The following is an 18,144-nucleotide window of genomic DNA, read 5'->3' on the forward strand; positions in this document are numbered from 1 at the left end:
CTCCAACAGTATGTGTAAGCTTGTACTTGGTGCAAATGTGTTTGTTCTATTAGAGTACATTTTCCAAAGAAGGTGGTAGTGGTAATTCATAAACATAAAGTACTTTGCTGGAGATACTACAAGATTTTGATATAAAACCTGCATAACTAATGCTTGATTAGCTATTAGTAATCCTGTATGGGGGGGTAATACCCACATTACTGGGTATTCAAGTGCTTGTGGCCAAACTAAGTCATAAGTGTCTGCCCAACACAATGTTTATTTGCCAGGTACCATGGTCTTTGTACAGAGGTGGTCTTTAAGAAGTGGCCACTAAAGGGTTTTACTCCAGGGCACATTTATACGACCATTTCTGTTTTCCACTTTCCGTTTCTGGTTCCCATTTCCACTGTTTCCAATTGCCCCAGCTACCATGCAGTGAATCAGGTTAAACCAGTTTTATATGTGTACTGTATAATAATGATGTTGACAATCATTGTGCTACAGTCTTAGTACTGGTTTAGAAAATGGAAGGAAAGGTTCACAATGCTCAAGGTATCCATGTGTTGGACAAAGTATTCCTGAAGTTTGACACATTCTTTAGGAAAATTGGTGTTTACTTTGAGATATTTTACTTAACTCCAAGATTGACAAGAGACAAGATCAATCATCTTGTTAATGTAGCTAAGAAGCATGACCCACATTTAAGTTTGTTTCTCAAGGCACTGATTGAGTCTCAAGCAACATGATGAACTGTTGGTAATCCTGCAAGAATCAATGAAAGAAAATGCGTCAACTATAAACAGTGATCAGCCTCGAGCTCTGTCTCAAAGTTTTGAAAAGCTGACTGTCAAAGATCCTGAAGATGACTATTCCGATAACGACTACTTTGATGCCGATGATGATGACTGTTCCGATGATTTGTATGAGGAATGCATCTGTTGTGACTTGACCAATATTTGCTGTTTGAAATGTAACACTTCAAATGTTATAGGGAACATACAACATATCACAGGCTTTTTTACATTCACCAATCCTGGAGGATATGTGCTTACCTTCTATACCATAGTAGATATTCCCCCACAAGTAGCTTAGAATTCCAAGGAGGTTACATTAAGAAAGATTCCTGGTTTGATGATTTCAGTTGGAGAATAATCAACTGTAGAAAATGTAAACAACATCTGGGATGGCACTATAAGACTTCCATTAGTAATGGTCCACCTTCGTTCTATAGGATACGCCAAGATGCTGTCTGTCTTTGTCACTAACTATTAAGATTTTTTGTACAATCTGTTGTTTTGTCCTTGTAGTCCAAGTAGTTTCATTAATTTTGTAATATCTTGTGTTACTGTATGTATGTGTTTGTGGGGAGTACGATTGTAGGTTTGTCCTTTTGTACAACCCAGTCTTTTGACAAATTCTTAATGACAAAATTGATAATAAATAGATAAAATCAAAATATGTGACGATATTTTGGAAAACCATACATTTGGGCACTGGTGTGCAAAATTTGTGGGAATACTCAATTGAAAGTTTCAGCAATTTTTTAAAAATGACTTTTTTGCATATGCTGATAAAGCAACTATTAAGCCTTCTTGCTGTGAAATTTCACACCCATATATAGCTCCGGTCCTTTATTCTAGGAGATATACTCAATTATATCAGGCCATGTAGTAGTTTCACAATGGGTGGGACAGCAATTAACTTACAAATTGGGTGATTTGTTCATTCCCAAAACCAAACAGTTTCTTGTCTGTAGACAATACTACAAGTGATTTAATTGAGGAAAAGCACAAAGAACACATAATTAAACTCTCAGGATCTCTTTTCATCCTGTAAGAATGGAGATCTTTGTCAACAAAGTGATTTGTCATCAATTTGTCACACCTGATCACTATACAGTTCTATAAACTGATAATGAAAAGTTAGTTTGTAATGTATTAGACAGTATATTAGCCATATCTTTGGAATGCTTTATTGTATCATCACAAAATTTTCACACAAGGTAGATAACCACTCAGTGCTTCATTGTAGCTATAAAAAAGAAATTTGGCCAATGTGCCCAAATGTATGGTTTTCCAAAATAGGGTCACATATTACCTTCGCATAATGTCCTACAGGCCCAGAGTATAATAATGTAGCATGCATGATGTAGATATTAACACTCACAAAATTAATACGAAGTGTTAACGTTACTATCATGGCCTTTTCAGCTATGATAACAAGTTTCAATTTTTTGGAGATCAAGACCTGTGGTAATGTGTCATTGACCAAAATTAATTACTGTACTAGCATGCACATGCACACACTTGCAGCTATGAATACAGCAATGCTGTACAAAAATCAGTAAGTACTGTACAATGTGTGGTTGGATTTGGATGACTTTATTGCAAAGCTGCACTTTAAAAGTAACCCACTTTTGCAACTTAAAATGCAGCTTTGCAATAAGGTCATCCAACCACACATTCTCCTACATTACATTATTAATTTTGGATATTACGACTATTTGGACAGAAAGACCAGGCATAATGGAAATTTGGGCCACTTGAATTTGATTAATTGCTAATCTTAAGTGTGCCGAGTCAGTAGGTCAGTATAAATAAAAATATTAACAAAAATATGAGTACAGAAGTAACAAAATACATGCACGTAAGGTCTCAATAAAGTGGCAACTTGTTTGCAGCCATAGTGTGTTAAGATATTTATAGGTAATTAAACAGTATAATGCATTGGACGAATACAAAGGGTTGTGCTCAGTTTTCATTTTCCAGATTTTTCAATCTATGAAAAGATGGGTCAGTCAGTCCCATGAAACAAGTTGACATGACCTTATATAGCTATTTTATTTTTGCATTTTTGGGGACTCTGTTTTGGCCTGTGTGTATTATCACCTGCCTCTTCAAACAGACTTACTGCTATTATGTAGTCACTATAGCTGTCATGTTATTATTCTGAGAACACATCAAAAACATTGGGCATGATTCCAGCATAATAGACACAATTTTCATGTGTTGGTTATGACACTCTTCATAATTTAGTGTATTCAGTGTACTGGCAAAATTAAGATTTACAGCTAGGGAAGAATGGCTAAAGATCGAGATACTCCTATAGAACAGTCACTGCAATTGAAATATCCTGATAGAACATTAATTTTACTGATGCATTTGATACTCTATAATAATAAAGCAGTTAAGATCTAAAGCATATTGGAGCATAATGGGACACAACTGGACATAATATGAGAATTTATAATTTTTGGAGCCTACTTAAACAATACTACCGTACTATTTGATAACCTTGACTTTGACTAAAAAATTCTTAATCAAATATTTTTGTAAAAGTTTATAGCCTCAAATTACAGATGTACATACTAAAAACAGTGGTCCATCACAAATTACTACTAGACTACTATAATTAAAGCATAATAGGAAAGCACATATAGGTTCAGGCCTACCAACGATAAAATTATAATAAGACACCCATACAGTTTTTTCATGAACAAATTGATGTGTGGGACAGTTTCATACTTTTATGACAAAGTGCACAATTCATGGATGATCACCTCATTATTGCTATACTGTAATCCAGGATGGAGATCACTAATAAGCAGCTATTTTACTACTTGTCAATCTCTATAAAACCTCATGAAAATGTCATGCACAGATCTGGACTTGATGGATAGGGTGTGTGTGTGTGTGGGGGGGGGGGGGATCTAAGAATTGAAGGGTTGATAGGCTCTCAGTGTGCTATCTAGGGGATGGGGGCATATGTAAACCACACAGGAAATTAAGAAAGGACATAACTGAATGTTTTATTTGAGTACATGACCGGCCTATTAGAGAATTTCGATCTTCAAAGAGGAGGCCCAGCTTTAAAATAAAAATAAATCCTGCTACACCTATGGATCACAATATATATAATAGACCGTTCTCATATTCACATTAGTGTACATTGTATGGCTTTTAATAGTACAACAGATTGATGGCTAATGTATACACTTACAAAACTTATCCTATTTTTTTGTCAGCAATTTCAGAAAGTGCAGATTTCAAGGAGGATGAATGAAGTATAGATTTATCAGCTTTGTATCTTACTTACTAGTTGATACATCAAGTAATCTTCTAAGGCTCTCTATGATGATATGGTTTTTAGGTGATCGCTCTATTAGGATTTATACTGTTGCTTGGCAATGTCTATTATCCACTACACTGTAGTTATATTATGAGAATGCTATTGAATATCAACAGGCAAAAGTTCCACACACAGAGGTGACTGTTTCTATGATTTAATCAATTTGTCTGTAAAAAAATCGTATATAAATCCACTGGAATGTTGATCAATATAAGTAATGCCATGCACAGAACAGTATAAGTACTATATAGCTGAGATACAGCTGGCCATTGTTTTATGCATCCACATGCATGGAAATTAAACATTATAACTTGTGGATATGCATGTATTGATTTTATATAAAACAAACCATATTTTTAATCATGCAAAAATTTATCTGGTATACTGTACGATGATACTACTCTTCCTTTGCCATCACGGAAACTTTCAGAACAAATTGACACAACACACCTTTTGGTCTCATGGAGTGAAATATACAATTTTGCAGATGACTGCACAAAACTGGACATGGTCCCAAGTACCACTATACAATCAGCATGTGTAGCAATCGTCTTTTCTAGCAATGTAATAAATCCTTTGTCTGTTATTCCACCCGCAGCTTTCAACAAACTTTTTTCTCTTTTTTCCATGTTAACACTACCATTAAAAACATCCAACAATACTTGATCTCGAAGTGGAAATAAACGTTTGTCATGGGACGAATTAAAATATCCATTGCTTCCATATGACCCTAAGTCATAGGTCAGAAATATATCCCATTTTGTTCTAATTTTATTTAACACATTACTGAGCTGTTTGCTGCAGTCAAGTAAATGCTTGCTCTGCTGATCAAAACCACCAGGTGAGTAATACATAACAGTATGTGTTCTAAAAATAACTGCAATGTACTTTCGGTTACCAATGTACTCAGAAACATAAGTTTTGTAGGCTTGTAACAATTTTGTGCTAGGTAAAATATCAGGTGACACATGAGAACCACTTTCTGGAAACATAAAACTGACACGGAGAGCCTTAAGAAAAGAGGCAGGTGCCAACTTGATTTGTATTCTCCACGTTGTTACACCAATACCAATCCAATTCACACATATCAACGTCACTTGAGTTGACTTTAAATCTCCAAATATATATGAATGGTACTTTTCTAAAGTCATAGGATTTGCAATTTTTTCATTACGAACAAAGGTTACAACCCTGGTTATGTTAAACTTCTTTTTTATCCAAACCATGTCAGTGTTTGCAATTTGCTCATACTTACCAGGTTTATATTTCATTATATCATCTTGGCCATAAGTAACAATCAGTGCTGACTGAGCTGGTCTTAGGATTGTATACAAAATTATTGCCTGACGAGGAGCATTAGGAAGAAACTGTTCCCACTCAATTAATGGACTCCCATTGTACTTATTTACCATTTCATTCCACTTTTCTTTGTCATAGTAGTCACGAAATCGTAACACTTTATTAAAGTCAGGAGCTGCTCCCATCACACCAAACATAGAGTCCACAGCAAACGGTTCTGCAACTGTCATGTTGGCCTGTTTAGCCCACATCTCCAACTGCCACAAGTTTCTAGCTCCATTGGTCTGTTCTTCAAAGCTACTATAAAGAAAAACGTGCCCTTGTGATTTCTGCTTTTCTGCAGGAGATGTTTCTGCTGTTGTCTTGTTTGCAGATGCTGCAGTCTCGTGGTTCTCTTCATTTGGGTGTGGCCCGGCTGAACTGTTTTTTGAAATGGTCGCAACTGAAGATATAACTCCTAAAATTGTTGAATTAGACTTACTAGTGTCTCTTGCTACTAATACGTATTGGTCTTGCTGCACTGAGCTGTAGCGCATCATCGTGAAACCAAAAATAATCACCATCACAGGTGCTGTGAACACAAAACATACTGCTGTACGATAGCTCAGAAGTCGAATCATGACTGGATACTGGGGAAAAAGACACAACGCTGAATGACCATATATGCGGGTGGTTACATCGAGTCGAGGTACATCTTGCTACGATTCAACTTGATACGTACATCGTAGGAGTGTGTCCCGATCTTCACAAAAATTACGGAAATTTATCCGGAAATTTATCCGGAAATTTACGTACACTTAAACTCACACCTTTGGCTTGGTTTTTTTTCACAAGGTGACCAGCACTACCCCAGCACCTTAGGCTTGTACTTGTACATCTACTGGATATAGACATCATATATAGCTATGGCTGTGCTTTTTATCATGACTGGACCATAGACAGTCATTTTATGAAAGGGTATAGCTACCAACTTTTTTCAAAGCGGGTCACAGTCGCTAAAATGCTTGCTCACTGCCTTATGTATAACATCTAGCTACCTGTATGTAGAGACCTGGTCCAAAGGTGTTTTGATTATCTGCACTCTACCATCCTCTATTATACATGAAACTTTATGTGCATGCCACCTTAACTCTCCATAGATGGCTGGCAATATCATTTGAATGTTATGTTAACCGGCTGGCAAACACATTGTATTAATGGTACCACAACATCTATATGGCCTCGCTGTGTGATATTTTCTTGGATTTTGTACAAATGGCACAAATGGTTGACTTCCCCAATAATATATTAAACATTTTGCCACAACCATCCAACGTTGATTATTGCATGTTTGTAAGCCAGTGCAGGAATTAGTGACTATGAGGCAGTCCTAGTTCACTCCTCAATAAAAGTTAACTTTCAACCCCATCAGCTACAACTGCATTATCATACAGTACGATAGTACTGTAGTAGGGACCACAAAGGAGTAGACATGGCCCACGAAATAACATCATTGAAAAACCAGCCTCAATTATCCCAGACGACGATGGAGCACTATTGGTTAGGTCAAACTAAGCCCAAAGAAGCTTTCAGATCGAGCCAAAATGCCTTCAAAAAGTTGCTACAGAATTATAAAAAAAGAATATTTAATGAAATTTTCTACTGATTGAGTAACTGACTGATGCCTTCAGACAAGCATAACTCGATAACGGCTAAGGCTACAGGCTTCATATTTTCACTGTTCGACATCACTTCAGCCCGAGAGGTGCCTTTTGGGATACTGCAGTACGTACAATGTGTTCTTCATGGACTTACCAGTGTCCTCCTTTGTGTCCCATTCATCTTTGTGCATTTCCGTTATGGTATCTTGAGCACAGTAGAGATATAACACTTCTTATTGTTTTACTATCATGGACTACTCCAACTTGTTTCAGTACTTTTTATCTATGCGCTATGGTCCCTGTTCTAGTTGAATATTCTAATTTTTTTGTGTACTATAGCTAACTGGGATTGTTTTACTTCCTTCATGAACAGATCATATCTGAGAGGAACAACGTATGTATAATCTAGCCCATCTCAGTCACCAACATTCAAGATGATTGGGCTGAGTGCTACCATCTTAAACGAGAATGCCAAAGTGAATTCTGCAACTATTTGAGTCTGATTGATGATAACAACAATGATGTATCTAAAAGAATGTTGACTTATGTAAAATCCAAAATATCGGCTGATTATTGTGGAATTGCTCCACTTAGAAAAGATGATAAAAGTTCACTTACTCAAAAAAAAGCTGAAGTACTAGTATGCCCAATTGTTTGAGTGTTTGCATCTAAAAATGCATCCAATTCTAGATCGCGACAATTTTCCCACTATTTTTTCAATAATCATCCAATAATCCACTATTTCAATTCTACAATTTTCCCACTATTTTTCCAATAATCATCTGTATGAAGGTGTCATTGATTTGCTATCTGATTTTATAATGAAATCTCAGCTGTATTATTGAAGAGGCTTTCATAGCAATGTATCTCCAGCTTTAACACACCAAGCCTCCCTCCATCAGTGTGAAGTCCCTATACAGAATGGAAAACAGCTATATTATGTTGTCCCAGTTTTTGAAAATGTGAGGTAACTACAGACCAGTATCCCTTACCTGTGTGTGCAGTAAGCTACTTGAGCACACTATTTATGGTCAGTATTAATTTTTAACATTCGAAGAAGTACAGTACGGTATATTGTGTACAGAGCGACACGGATTCTGACAGTACAGATCATGTGAAACCCAATTTCACAAAACATGAATGATGACAAACAAATTAAACTGATGTAAACCCCTATGGCCTTTGACAAAGTAAGTCCCTCATGTGCATCTTTGTCATCATACTGGCCCATGCGAGGAATGGTTCTTGCTCCACTTTATGTTTTATATCACTGATATCATGAAACTCCTGGACATCACTCCTGCGGTAATTTACAGACCAATTGATTTTAAAGATGACTATGAATTACTCCAGAGACTTAATCACTTATACGTATACCTGGCTAAGTGTGAAGTCCTAATAAGAGTTACAAACAAAAAGAATGTTGCCAACCTTTGATATTTCATTCAAAACCAGATCCAACAAGTGCAGCAGGCCAAATAGGCTTTACCCTACATACATGATCAGATCATGTTCCAAAAAGCAAACTTAGTAGCTATATGGTTTATATGTCAAAATCATTTAATACTTGTCCAACTCTGCACTGGTAATGTAAAGAGCTACTCATGCACACTATACAAAGTCTTGTGAGACCAATTTTAGAATACTCATAATTATGTATCATTTGGCATCACACTATCAGAATGACATACAACTCATTGAAGTGTTTAGAGGAGAGCAGCTAGGTTTGCTGTAAACTGTTATTCAAATACCAGAGTGTCATGTGTTACAACAACTTGATTATCCCACTCTACATGATAGAAGAATGAGTTTAAGATGATGATGATGATGTACGAAATAATTATGGACTTATCTGTATCCAGCATAAAAAAGACACCTCTCGGGCTGAAGCGATGTCGAACAGTGAAAAAATCAAGCCCGTAGCCTTAGCCGTTATCGAGTTACGCTTGTCTGAAGGCATCAGGCAGTCAGTCAGTCAGTCAGTCAGGCAGTCAGTAGAAAATTTCGTTGAATAAAAATTCCATATCAACTTGTTGAAAGCATTTCGGGTCGATCTGAAAGCTTGTTTGGGCTTAGTTTAATCTAACCAATACTGCCTCATCGTCGTCTGGGAAAATTGAGGCTATTTTTTGGGTGATGTTATTTCGTGGGCTACACCTACTCCTTTGTGGTCCCTACTATACACTACTACTATCGTAGTGTATGATACAACCAGCAACCAGCTAGGGTTGACTCCAATAAAAAATACTCATTTTTCCATTGACACAGAATCAGTATGTTGAACAGACTATAGTTACCTGCACCATCTGATCAGTATAGTACATGAATCTTTAATTATCTGTAATTAATTTGTATACGTTAGTTGTTATACTCATATACTGAGTTCTGTACTCTAACAATATAGAGCATATTAGCTATACCCCTCAAATATAGTAGTCAGAGGAAATTACGCCATACATAATGACAATACAATCATTTATAATTGCATGACTTGTGGGGGATAACTTTGGCAACTTAATATGCAGCCATAACCTTACCATATTAAATTTGCATGGTGTGTAGCTACTATTAATCATGTTATTCAAAAAAGTCATCCCTGATTTGTAGCAACATCCGTCAAAACAAATTATTTTTAGCTATACTAATATGATTCACATCATTGACTCACGGTGCAATATAAAAAACATTGCCGTGACTGTGGCTACATAACTATCACGACTTTCCGGTTTCTCAAGAAACGTGACGTAGTTATCAAGATAGGACCGGGGGACATGAAAATATATATGTTTTCATACATGAGTATAGCTATTTATATTAAATTGGGTAATACCAGTGTGTACTGCTATAGATACGATTTAGGCTACCTCGGTGATTCCCGGAGAATTAGCTATAGCTAGCTAACTCATAAAAACCCGCTGAGGCATGGAACTTGCCGCTAAGCCGGCAGAACTGTCTATATACATTGTAAGATAATTAATTGTAGCTGTTAATTTGCTGTTTTGGACAGTGTATCAAAACTGAGACGACTTTTAAATTCAAGGTGAGTATGGCTAGCTATAATTAGCTATAGCTACTTCATGATCAGTTTATAGCTACGTGATTCAGTACATAATATTATACGATCTAGCTGAGTTAGCTCCGAGCTGTAGCTATAGCTAGCTGTAGCTAACCTTATAGAATTCTTCCTATGCGGCTATAGCAATAGTACTGAAATGAAATGTTTCAGTTGCTCAGTATATGCTATGAGACCATGGCAATTTCACTTGGTGCATGTTGCTGCCCCCAGAGTATCCTATAGCCTCGGTCAGGCAAGAACATCTAAAGAGTGGCTACTTAATTAATCTGTAACTGACTTCATTCTGTTTTGTACAACCACACCCTTGCCATGCCTACGCAGGTACTTTTTAGGTCATGCTTGTAGTGTGTATGCCCGAGGACCGCCGAGGACTCACCCATGCATGTTTCATACGTAGCTATATATTTGTACAAAGTTTTCGTAATTCCATCAATGATATGGATGTTCTGTTGCTCTCGTTCAGGGTAGGCATACCTGGAGGCATGATTCAGTTTGCAGGTTTTCGTTCATGGCCATGGGCTTCAAAAACATTTACCAGAATTTTTTTAACTTTATGCCCTTCCAGGTTATCTTGCCAGTGTCAGCCCTCCTAGCACTATCCCCACCAAACTTTCTACCTCCCTTAGCAGACCTGACTTGGTCTTGGTTTCTAAGGATTCCATCTAATTGTTTGAGCTGACCATTCCCACTAATACCTATTGGCTGCACTGAAGAGAGCTCGGAAGGAAGATAGATATGGCTCTTTATTGTATGATCTTCAATGCACTGGATTAGTTGTTGATCTCATTTCTATTGAGATAGGATGTCTGGGTCACTTTATACCAGAAACACTTGCTCAAGTGGCTATTGCTTGTTGTGTGTCGAAGAAAACTGTCCAGTCATTGTTTGAGCAGGCTGCTCGTATTGCCATATCATCTCCTGCTCTTACAGAATTTTCAATTCTAGAACTTCCCAGGAGTGGGATCTATTGGACCTCTTGACCTGAACTTTATTACTGTGTAGCTTTTATTTATTTATTTATTTGGGGCGAGCCTGAGCGAGCCCCACACTAGCGAGTCGCCCACGTGACTTTCGTCTCAGCGACCATGCCCAAAAAACTACAGAAGAAATCGGAAAGAGACCCTGAAATAAACGGACTTACCGTGAAATAAACGGCGTAAATCACAGCACTTCCATATATGTTCGTCTCATCGACCATGCCACGGAGAAATATACGATGTAGATTACAGCACTTCCATATATGTTCGTCTCATCGACCATGCCACGGAGAAATATACGACGTAGATTACAGCACTTCCATATATGTTCGTCTCATCGACCATGTCACGGAGAAATATACGACGTAGATTACAGCACTTCCATATATGTTCGTCTCATCGACCATGTCACGGAGAAATATACGAAGTAGGTTACAGCACTTCCATATATGTTCGTCTCATCGACCATGTCACGGAGAAATATACGACGTAGATTACAGCGTATGAAACACGTGTATCAGCGCGTGAATATGAAAATCACCTAAGGTTGGCTAAATGAATGCAGAAGAACGGCTTAGAAGAAGGAGACAGCTGTACAGATTGAGAAGGGACCGAGAAACACCAGAAGAAGCTGAAGAAAGACGAAGGAGAAACAGAGAATACTCCAGAACAAGATATGCTCGGCAAAGGGACACAATCTTGCAGCAGAGAAGGCAGAATTAGTATGTAAAATAATGAATCAGTCACACAACAATAACATTGATTTATCTTCATAATAATTTTGTTTGCTTGCTTATGCTTTACGTTGTGTTATCAGATTTGTATATGTACCATGCTAACATTGATTTTATTTGTTTTGATAGTGCTTCGAATCTCGGTACAGACACAAATCCTGATGTAAACATCAACGGATCACAAGATGCCGAATTGCCAGCATGCAATGACCCTGCTGTTATTTCTAAGATTGCGGAATTTCATGCTGAATTAGCTTCATTGGATCCAGTCAGATGTTCAACCTGTTATGAGTTCACCATCCAGTTGAACACTGCATGACAATCAGTAGCTGGCTACCTAGTGAATTGCAATAGCTATAATGCAGTTAATATAGCATGCATATATTATACCACTTACAAACAGTAGCAAGATCTCATTTGAGCTATCTCTGTTTCATCACATCGTGCTACCACGTTCACTTGAATATACACTCATCATCAACTACCTATTGCTGCTATGCATACTCCCATTAAATATGTTCAGGCTCGCCCCACGATGCTGTTTGCATCTGTCTAGTTATTTATTTAGGCTTTATGGTGTAAAAACACCAAAGGTCTGTTGGTAGCAACCAACAGCCATAAAATACGTACAATTAATACTAACTACTTAAGTAATGACATAGTTACATAATAGATTATAAGTGGTTAAAATTGATAGTTGGAGGTTTAGTTTGGTGACAGTTAATTTTTTGTACTGTAAGTTAAGTAATGTAAGTCTTGCCAGGGCTCCTGCACTGATCACTCTTTGGCTATCAGTGTATGGTAACCCTGAGTATAGGCCCCTGTTTCAGCGTTGAAACCGGGTCGGGTCATCCGGGTCACATTTTCTCCGGGTCATCCGGGTCTGACCCGGTTTACAATTTATCCGGGTCTGACCCGGATTGGATCACGTGAGAAACGAAATTGTTCGTTTGACGACGTGGAAACTTATAAACGCTATCGCGTAGCTCTTTCGTGAGCCACGCCCACTTATCGCATTACCAACATACGTTCAGCCACGTTCATTTGTTAGTAAGTGTAGTATGTAGCACGAAATTGAGAGTATCTATGGTGAGGGGTAGCTATTGTCAGTAGGTGAAGACCTTTTTTTTTTTTTTTTTTGGTCTTCAACCTACAGCTAGGCTGAAGTTGCAATATTTACTCAACACGAATCGAACGCTGAAAATGTAGACTCGTTCGCTCGCTCGAGACTAGCCGAAACACGTCTCGGCTTTAATTAATCCGGGTCAATCCGGGTCACATCCGGGTCAGTGGGTCATCCGGGTCAGTAGTAGTGACCCGGTTTCAACGTTGCCCTGTTTGTATACTTGTCTTAATAATCAATAAGATGTTTATCATCATTATATCAATGGTTTCTCTCTTTCAGCGGAGTGATCCACTGTAACCAACTGGCCATCATGCCCATGCATGCACAATCACAGATTTTGCAAGTCACAGTGGAAGTCAGTGACTAACCGTGGCTTGAAGGATCTCATAAAAGCTTGACATTTGCTAACTACATGCATAAGTGATACCCCTGATATGGTCTTGGTCTCAATCCAAGCCATGCTCATGCTGCTAGTGCATGCCTAAAGTTGTACGTAGATTTACATGTTATTTTAATGTTGCAATGATGAATATGACACATAAAGGGTTATGTTATGCACAAAGTTTAGGAGAGACAGACGTGATTTATGGTGATTTATATCCACATACTGTAGTTGCTATCTGCAATGTACACTAAACTACGTAACTATAGGTTAAATTTTTGTAGCTACATATATACACTGTATCTAGCTATACAGTTTTATTAATTTGTTGTTTCATGATGCAACACTTAAGCTTACTATTAAAGCATATGTGCATTAACAACATTGTATCAGCAAAATTACAATTGCCAGTGCTTATACTAAATGGCTGGTACTTGCTTAATTTTGTTTATTCTTTACTAGACAGTTATGTGGTTGCCTTGATCGTGGTGATTGGTAATAAGTTCCAGTCTCAGATAGTTTCTGGGAAATACCTACGTACCTGTAGTGCAAGTATAATGGCTAGTTCTAGAAGTGGGTACTATATTGAAAATGTTATGGGTGTTGGAAGTGAGCTAGTTGATTGACAAGTAGTGGTGGTGGTTAAGGTATAGTGAACTAAATTGTGCAGACCTATTTTCCAGCTCTTTTGAATTCTGCCTCTGGAACTGCATATGGCTTGATGTTCTCCTTGTACCTTCTTTGGGCACTTAATTAGCTGAATGTTGAGGTTTTCTTGTTTACATCTTGGTGTTTTCATTGTTGTCAAACATATGGATCCTCCAGGGTTTGACAAGGGGGGAGCACCATTACCAGGGTATAGTATAGGTAATAAAGCAGGGGGTCTGGGGTGCACCCCCCAGAAGCTATAGGTACTTGACATGTTTCTGGACTGAAAATTTTGATATAGATCAGTTTTATCCGTAAACGATTCTAAGGGGAGCCAGGTTGGGCCATATTATTCCCCCCCTAACACCTGCTGAAAAATGAGTTTTGAAAAATCTTGGGGAAAAGTTGCAGTATAGGCTGGCATTGTTATTTTTTAGCATTTTTTATGCTTTTAGCATAAAATTTAAGCTGTTTTCAAGCCTTCAGATTGCAAAAATCCTGCAGCTTCTGGGGGTTGCACCCAGACCCCTCCCCTGAAATTCTACATCCATACAACAATAATCATGCTGTACCCTACTTGGACCACCTGTAGGTCAAGTGTATAATCGCCACTGGTTTTATCCCGGCAAATCATAGCATATTTTCTAGGTGGTCTACATTGATGTAGCTAGTGATCATAACAACCATGAGTTCAGCTTTAATTGTCATATCACCATCATACATACAAAGAACCAAGTAAGTTTAATTTGCAAAAAAAAATTCTTGGAAAAATTCCTTTAGAACTTCAAATGTTCTGACAACCTTGCTCCATCTAATTAATGTGTCTACTTTTTAAAGTGGTACTAGCTACCTGGTAAGCTCTGCAGAGTTTAACCACTTCTTTTCTGAATCACTTCATTGGCCTAATGATCCTTGTCTGTTTAGAATACTACATGTATAATATGTACATAAGATTCCTTGTCTGCAGCTAGTGCTGTTTAAGTATACAGATTGGTCAGGATTCCAAATCTTAGCTACGTGTGTATAGATCCTTTGATACTACTTGCCTGCATACAGCATATGTTTGATGTTTACAGTTTATAGATTACAAGATTCTAGCTTGTTGTATCAAGAAGCCTATAGCCTACTCATAGGTATGTACTTTATGACCAACTATTACTGCATGTCAGTGAAGCTGTACTGTATCATTCTTTTAGACTGACAGATCATGTGACAAAAGTATATGGTACTCAAATATGATATGAGCATGCAGATGCTGTCTTTATCATTTACATTAACGAAGACTTCAAAAGAATTTTATTAATTGATGTATGCAAATAGACAATTTTAAGAGTTTACGTAGCATGTCATCCTTGGTAAAGAAAAGGACTGACTTGAGCAAAAATTACTGCAGTGATTGCATGGCATTTTTTAGATTTTTAACAGATTTCATTTGTAAAAATCATGTAATTCTAGAGGTGGTGCATCTCAACCTTCTCTGCTGACAATTATAAATATACCATGTCTGCTTTGCCACCGTCAGTGTGCATACATGAATTATGCTCTGCTGGTGTAAATTTAAGAAAAAGTAATGACATCATGCTCACTTTAACACCAAAGGTTTTGCTTTCTCTCTATAGGTGACTGAATTTGGGTTCCCACACACATCCACTATTATGACTTTGAAGCACCATAACTCAATGTAGGAATAGTGATATTTTACAATGCTATGGAAGAATTGAGCAAAAAGTTTAGGCCAATAGCTTATGAGCAGTCAAGTTACAGTTGGTTAAATTCAGAAAATTGGATGTGTGTGGAATCTAATTCGGTCACATATGATACTGTATAGATTTCATCAGAGCATTACTGAATTGTTATAGACTGTTGTGAAACCTGTATATTATGGTATGGACACCTTGGGACCAACCGGAAGTGTCGTGATCATCAAGGTTTTTATTGATACTTTGGGATCATTATCAAGTGTCCAAATTATGCAGGTACAAGCATGTCTTTATTCTAAGTGAGTGTCTGTGCCCATTAAGGACTTTAATCAGTTAGTGAAATCGCATGATATTATATGATCTGCAAGAAATAATAATGCAGTTCGGTTGTCAGGAACATTTAAGTGTTACTCAAATCAGTACATAGGTGTAGCTACTTGAAAAATTGCTTATCACCTGGTGTAAAATATGTCACAACAAGAAGCTAGTACAGTATGTGTGGGTATACCGAACCATTAACATTATACTATACAAGAGGGTATACAATACTGTATAGCCGGTAATTTTCGAAAGGTTTTTATTTTCGGATATTTCGAAGAGGCCCTTCTCTTTGAAAATAAATTCCCAAGTCCGGTTGTTCTTCGAAAATAAATTCTCACAAGTGAAAGCAGCGATCCAACTTTTGGTGATTCGCTTGCGTATTCCTCGAGTTTTAGCTCAGTATTACTGATGATAATGGATAAACTGTAAGTTATCATTACTGTGCCAATAACCAGAAAACAGGTGATCCAAATGGGAATTGATGCCATCTGCTCTAGAATCAGTACGGTAGATAGCAAACTACGATCGAGTCAGTGAATTTACTCCACTCGAGACTCCCTCAGTCTTCTCTCCAGTACACAGAGATGGAATTATTCCATCAGTAAGTCGGATTTTGGCAAAGATTCACGCATCTTCATTATTTTGTGACACAAATTTCCGTTTATTTGAAATCCATCCGGACTTTGAAATATGCATTCTTCCGAAATTAAAATCCTTCGAAATTCAGATTTTGCATCTTGTGCGAAATTTTCTGTTTTGAAAATAACCAGCTATACGGTAGTAACATACAGCTATTTACATAATTATATATTTAAAAACTAAAATTTTGTGATCTGCATTTCAGCCACCTATGGGCAGCTATTTTTCCTATCTGATTAAGCAAAGCAATCAGGTCTTACAGACAAAACAATTTATAATGCAATGTTGTTTAAGTATAGTTTGAATGCAGAGGTTCCAGACTGATGTTGTGGCTTTTGGCACACGTCTAGACTGAATGTTGGAGGATCTAGTAAACAATAAGTTTGGAATTTTTCTGTAAAGAGTTTTGATATAACATTTCCTGTATTTTAAAGGTTTTAGCCTATACACTAGCAGATAGATGTACTGGCTTTAAATAAAATTTAAGAGGGTGTAATGGTGTTTCTCTGTGCAAGATTGATGTAACAAACAGCATCAAGGTACTGCTTTATGGTGACTCCAAATCAACAAGATTATAAACAAGACCTTACACATAGTTCAGTTCAACTACATCATATAGTGTGTACATTTGTGTGTGTGTGTGTGCGCATGTGTGTACATGCATGTGTGTGCACGTGCGTGTATGTGTAAATTAGGCCCTCTAAAACACAGACACACAAATGCATTACAGTATTGTGAAAGCAGAATATATAGAGCATCATTTGAGCAAAAATGTTACTGTTCCATGCCATCATTGTAATATGACTATATACTTAGTTGCACACTTACTTGGTTTCGATGCTGCAACACAGGACGTGCAATTGGTTCACCTGACCCTTTTGTGTTACCTCATAGTAAATTCAAATTATGGTAGCTAGTTAGTTAGTTAGTGGCCTATAAGAAAAGCAAATAGCGAACAACACTCTTGCATGCGTGGGGCTTGCACATGTAATACCGTGTCAGAAATCAGTCGGTGTGACCTTGCATGTATGGTGTATACTACTGTATTGTGCATGTTCATGCCACTGAGTAACGTCCCTACATGTCTATTTTGATACATGAGGTAGCCATATATTAGTGTGAGGCAGCCATATATTAGTGTGAGGCATCCATCACTGGACTGAAATTATTTATTAGAGTATTAATAAATTTTATATTGCACTGATTATTATGAAATTAGTAATAACTACACACTGTGATAACATTATTAGCTATGATTATGTTTTTAAATAGTTGTCAACTTAGTTAGCTATTTCCTGTTTATTACTAAGTCCTACAACATATCAGTACTCTGATTTCCTTACTCCTAGCTGAAGATTGTGTGTATGGCTAGCTGGAATCGATTTTCTCAAAATACAAAAACTCATAGCTAGCTAAATGAGGAGCACAGTCACCATAGAACTATAGTAAGAATTAACTGAGCTTAGTTGCTGCATCTCCCAACAGTGTTTCA

General features: G+C 37.3%; 1 long non-coding RNA gene across 1 annotated transcript; it reads left to right on the plus strand.

Annotated features, from left to right (window-relative positions):
- The first annotated feature begins 9,884 nt into the window (after positions 1–9,884).
- Positions 9,885–13,505, plus strand: LOC136256593 (uncharacterized). Its single transcript, XR_010701559.1, has 2 exons — positions 9,885–10,089; positions 13,242–13,505. It is a non-coding gene; the product is annotated as an uncharacterized lncRNA (long non-coding RNA).
- The last annotated feature ends 4,639 nt before the right edge of the window (positions 13,506–18,144 follow it).

This window comes from Dysidea avara, chromosome 5 (genome assembly GCF_963678975.1).
Source record: "Dysidea avara chromosome 5, odDysAvar1.4, whole genome shotgun sequence".
Taxonomy (NCBI): domain Eukaryota; kingdom Metazoa; phylum Porifera; class Demospongiae; order Dictyoceratida; family Dysideidae; genus Dysidea; species Dysidea avara.